Source organism: Solanum stenotomum, chromosome 4, assembly GCF_019186545.1.
Source record: "Solanum stenotomum isolate F172 chromosome 4, ASM1918654v1, whole genome shotgun sequence".
NCBI classification, from domain to species: Eukaryota; Viridiplantae; Streptophyta; class Magnoliopsida; order Solanales; family Solanaceae; genus Solanum; species Solanum stenotomum.
In genome coordinates this window covers 43,064,319-43,070,067 of record NC_064285.1, presented here as the reverse complement: position 1 = coordinate 43,070,067, position 5,749 = coordinate 43,064,319, and the positions used below count along the sequence as shown (strand labels likewise).

Sequence of the window (5,749 nt, the reverse complement as noted above, 5' to 3'; positions counted from 1 at the left end):
GGAGTATATCAACTCTAATTGATAAAGTTGAGGGTATATCAGAGCTTTTTTTCTCTTAAAAAAATGTAATACAATACAATATTTTTCTTTATGAAACAATAGTAACAACCATCCGAACAAACATAATTACTCAAATCTAGCAAAACTAGACCAATTAAGATCTTGTTTCAAGAAAAACCCAAATCTTACTGATAGAATAAAAGTCAAAGTGATTTCTTTCAAGAAATCATCAAACACTTAGGGCACAAATAATTTTAAGTAACAAAACTAAATTATAGTCTCCACTACCTCTCCCTCCTTCGTTGTTGCCACCGTTTGTACCATTACTAGCTCTGTTGTCATTTCCAACTAGACCTCCCACAATTTATTGAACCTTGTGATGCCAACACCAATACGTGTTGTTCAAAAAATATTATTTCTTGTATTTTTCCTTTGGTGTGAATTTTCTTATTCGGCCATTTGTTCCAGGCTTTCCCTCTGAGATTGAAGATTCTAGTTTTGATTTTTGGGAGGATTCTTCTTCTGACATTCCAATATCCTTTCATTTAAAAAGTAATGTTGTAAAGATACATAAAATACAAAAAAAATAAAGTTGTATAATAGCTAGTTTAACATAAACTTACCTTGTTTATTTGTTTGAAATCCCTCTTCAGGAGGTTGTTCCTTGCTTCACCGAGAAATTTATTGACCTCCCTCTTGCCAAAGTTGTTGCTTTTCTATTTCTTTGTTGCAGACTCCCTCTTCAAGATGGAACATTCTCCTTTTCTTTTCTTGAAGCATTTCTCAACAACCCCAACCTTTGGTTCAATAAGGACAATCTAGTGTGTGTGTATATATATATATCACTTTTAGTTTTTTTTTAAAACTTGGTCAAACAAACAATTATTATCCAACAAAATGCATATAAAGTAAGAGCTTATCTTTGTTACTTCATTAGTTTCTTGATCCACTTCCATCTTCAGCTTATCAAAACTTTGGAGTATATAATTTCTTACCTGCACAATTGATCGATACTTGCGACCTTTGCTCTTGTGAGTGTAATACTGCAATCCAATAAGATTTTTCTTAAGTTTATGTATAGTAATTATTAAAACATTAGAAAGTAAATATATTGACATGCTGTCATTTTCTTGATTTATCATTTCGTTAGATATTTATTGGTCCTTAGGATAAGAACAAGCTAGACAATTTTTGAATAATTAAAAAGAAAATCATACAATATAGAACTCTGCATAAGTCTTGAATGTGGTAGATAGTTACAACTTCATCTCATACTAATTTGAAACAAGAAAACAATTTTGATTATCGCCTAACAACAACATACCCAGTGGAATCCCACTAGGTGGGGTCTGGGGAGGGTAGAGTGTACGCAGACCTTACCACTACCTCGTGGAGGTAGAGAGGCTGTTTCCGGAAGACCCTCAGCTCAAGTACATCAAATCCAAGTAAAAGACAAAAAATATATAAAACATAACATCCAATAAGAAAATAGTGTAAAATCACCAAAGGAGACAATAACATCAAGAAAATAGTGCGAGAAGTGAACGCAGTAAACACATTAGGCTATGGGTAACACAGACAAGAACTACAAGCGCAATGCTAAGACTACTACAAACGCTAACAACCCATACCCTCGCAAGGAAAGACAACACGCTAACCCAACTAACCTTCAACCTTAATACGCGACCTCCACTCCTTCCTATCTAGAGTCATGTCCTCGGTAATGTGAAGCTGAGCCAAGTCCTGTCTAATCACCTCTCCCCAATACTTCTTAGGCCTACCTCTACCCCTCCGCGTACCCTCTACAACCAGCCCCTCGCACCTCCTCACTGGGGCGTCTGCGCTCCGTCTCTTCACATGCCCAAACCATCTCAGTCTCGCTTCCCTCAGCTTGTCCACCACAGAGGCCACTCCCACCTTCTCCCGGGTAACCTCATTCCTAACCTTATCGCTCCTAGTGTGCCCACACATCCATCTCAGCATCCTCATCTCCGCAACATGCATTTTTTGAACATGTGAGTTCTTGACTGGCCAACACTCCGCTCCATACAACAAGGCCGGTCTAACTACCACTCTGTAGAACTTACCTTTGAGTTTAGGTGGAATTTTCTTATCACACAGGACTCCAGAGGCGAGCCTCCATTTCATCCAAGCAACCCCAATGCGATGTGTGACATCATCGTCGATGTCACCACTTCCTTGGATTACAGACCCAAGATACTTAAAACTTTCTTTCTTAGGAATGATCTGTGTGTCAAGTCTCACTTCCACATCTACCTCATCCAACGCATCACTGAATTTGCACCCCAAATATTCTGTTTTGGTCCTACTCAACCTGAACCCTTTGGACTCCAGCGTTTGTCTCCACACCTCCAACCTCGCATTAACTCTGTCTCGCGTCTCATCAATCAGTACTATGTCATCCGCAAATAACATACACCATGGGACCTTCTCCTGAATGGACCGCGTCAACTCATCCATCACCAAAGCAAATAGAAAAGGGCTAAGGACTGATCCCTGGTGCAATCCCATCTCAACTGGGAAATGTTCCGAGTCTCCTCCAACCGTTCTAACCCGAGTCTTGGCTCCACCGTACATGTCCTTTATCGCCCTAATATAAATCATCGGGACACCTTTAGCCTCCAAGCACCTCCAGAGGACATTCCTCGGTACTTTGTCATAGGCCTTTTCAAGGTCAATGAACACCATATGTAGGTCTCTCTTCCTTTCTCTATATTTTTCTACCAGTCTTCGCATAAGATGGATGGCTTCGGTAGTCGATCGGCCCGGCATGAATCCAAACTGATTCTCAGAGATCGACACCCCTCTTCTCACCCTCATCTCTACTACTCTCTCCCAAACAAAATAATTTCACTTTTTTTTCAGAAAAAAAGAAGAGAAAATGAGTGATAATATAATTAAGTGGAGGATTTACCAAATTGGTATTCGATAAATTCCAATTTGAAAGCATGACGTAAAGAAAGTAAAATATCATACATGTTGGGGTATTTTTGAGACCTTCCTTTTGAACAACAAACACATATAGCTAGATAGATGAATATATATATAAGTATAATTTACTTAAATCCCATAGTGTTAAACGCTAATTACATTATATCCCTACTCATTTTAAAATTACAAAAAATTCTTAAAATTTATGAATCTCGGATACATCAATGGACTTATTGATACATCCTTGGACATTAGGATACATAGGTGAGGGATGTATCCTAGAGGGGTGGGATATATCAGAGAGGAAGAGGGATAGGACATCTGGATATAGCACTGGACTTTTGGATACATCATCTAGACATCTAGATACGTAGGTGAGAGATGTATCAGAAAGGGGAGGGATGTATCCGAGAGGGGGATAGGGATATATCAGCAAGAGGAGAGTGATGTATTCGAGAGGGGACTTTTAAAAAAAATTCAAATGGTAGGAAATTTCAGAGATTATGGTAAAATAAGATGTGTATTTAGGTAATTTTTCCTATACATAATGCATTTGTGTAAATACTGCAAGAAACTAGTGAGTTTCAACATTCATATGAAAAAAATACATCATAAAAAATTGTACTTACCATGTCAAATGCTCCACTTTCACATTGTCTCCTTTCAGATACCCACTCATGTAGCATCTCCTTGTATTCACAATTAAGAGGCTGAGGATCACTATTTGATTCATCTGCAAGATTTGTCGTAACCTTTGGTGGTTTATAAATGGTGTAACAGTTAGCTTCGTCTTTACAAGGTTTAATTTGGAAGCTAACATTACGAAAGATTGATCTTTTCTTCCTCTCATCAGTCAATTTTTGGGTACTTTTAAAGCTTCAACATCATTCTGCAATTGAGAAAATATGTTAAAGTTTTGGTGCTATATTAGAAGCCATCTCTTATTTCCCAAATTAAAAAAATAATAATCTCATAGACCTTTTTTCAAAAATATTTCAAACAACTTAAGTAAAAAACAAATTATTGATAGAGTAATCTAAATTAGAAAAAAAAATAGTTAGAAGACATCATACTACCATTTGATCACTCTTTATTGTCGAAACTGGTGCCATATAAGAAACTGTGTCTCGACAAGTTTTCATTTCATATGAAAAAGTCATAATAATATAAAGATGGATATTAGAAAATCTTGGTAGGAAACAACAAAAAGTAAACAAAACTTAAAGAATAATAGTTGAGAAAAATGTGGTTTGAGGATTGAAATATTGAGGACTATATATAGACAATTAAATTGAGAAGATGAAAGTAATTTTTAAGATAGATAAGGATGCAATTGATAAGATAAGATTGATATATAACTTTAGCTCTTTTAGAAAAAAAATCACGATATTTGTATATTTGGACAATACTTATTTATTATTTGTAGAGTGTGGTTCTTTTAGAATTTTTTTTACGATATTGGATATTTGGTCAAAGTTTATTTACTATTTTTAGAAGGTATCTCTTTAGTCTTTTAGAAAAATAATCACAATATTTGGATATTTGGTCAATAAATATTTATTATTTGTAGAAGGTGGAATGCTCGAGGAAACACTTCATCTTATATCCTGATTTGACTAAACTTATGTGGCATTAAGTTTGCTGAGTCGGATAAAGTATGCGGTTACACATATATAAAATTGAGTGCAGACAAATTATAAATATAAATATATATATAAAAAAAGATTATCGGGGTGGTAGTTTGGGGGGGGGGGTTTATAGAAGAAAAATGAATTAAAAAAATCCTAAATTTTCTTTCTTCTTTGAACTTTTGAACTATATATATAAATGGGATAAGGTTCAAGTGCCCCCTAGACTATGAAGAAATCCCAGAGATACACCTTAACTAAACTAAGGTCATATTACCCCCTGAATCCTTTTTTTTTTGTAATTTTGTACACCTTTTTGGCTTATGTGACATCTAAATATCTCCCATACGCCTCAACTGTGTGGAGTCACGAGGTGTGCCACGTAAGCCAAAAGGTGTACAAAATTTCAAAAAAAAATAAATGAATTTAAGCGGGTAATAGGACCTTAGGTTAGTTAAGGTCTATCTCTGGAATTTTGATCATAGTCTTGGGGGTTACTTGTGCCTTATCCCTATATAAATAAAAGGCATAATACATAAATATGCCATTTAACTTTCCTTTAGTTTGTATCTATACCCTCAAACTTTTGGTGTGCACAGGTAGACACATGTGTCGTACGTGGCATAATACATGTAGGGTACCGTATTAGACACGAATTTCCACGTATAACGCCAAGTAGGACATGTGTATCTTCTTGTTCAACTCTATACAAGTTTACGTACCTACTTGTGCACACCCAAGGTTGGAAGGTTTTGGTTCCAGATAAAGTCATATTAAAGAAAACATTAATGTATTATGCCTAAACAAAATGATTATTTCTTAGGTAACAATTTGAACTTTATTTCTTATAAGAAAGATAAAAAAAGTCACCTTTGAGTGGTATGATTCTTTAAAATTAGAAGAAATTAAGTTCTTCTGAAAGATTTTTCCTTTCAATATACCCTTTAATTTGACCTCATTTCATATTTATGACCTTTATATTTTGGTGTGTACAGCTAGACACTTAAACTTGTAAAAAGTTAAACAAATAGACACACGCGTCTTATGTGGCATCCTACATGGCGATTTGTGTTTTATGGTGTGTCATAGGTATATTTTGCCACCAGGGACTCTTGTATCGACATGTTCAACTTTACACACGTTTAAGTGTCTACTCATGCACACCCAAA

The 5,749-nt window shown here is 35.5% G+C and overlaps 1 pseudogene; it reads right to left on the bottom strand.

Annotated features, from left to right (window-relative positions):
* Nucleotides 1-229: 229 nt before the first annotated feature.
* LOC125861511 (uncharacterized) lies at nucleotides 230-3,638 on the bottom strand (annotated as a pseudogene).
* Between the last annotated feature and the right edge of the window lie 2,111 nt (nucleotides 3,639-5,749).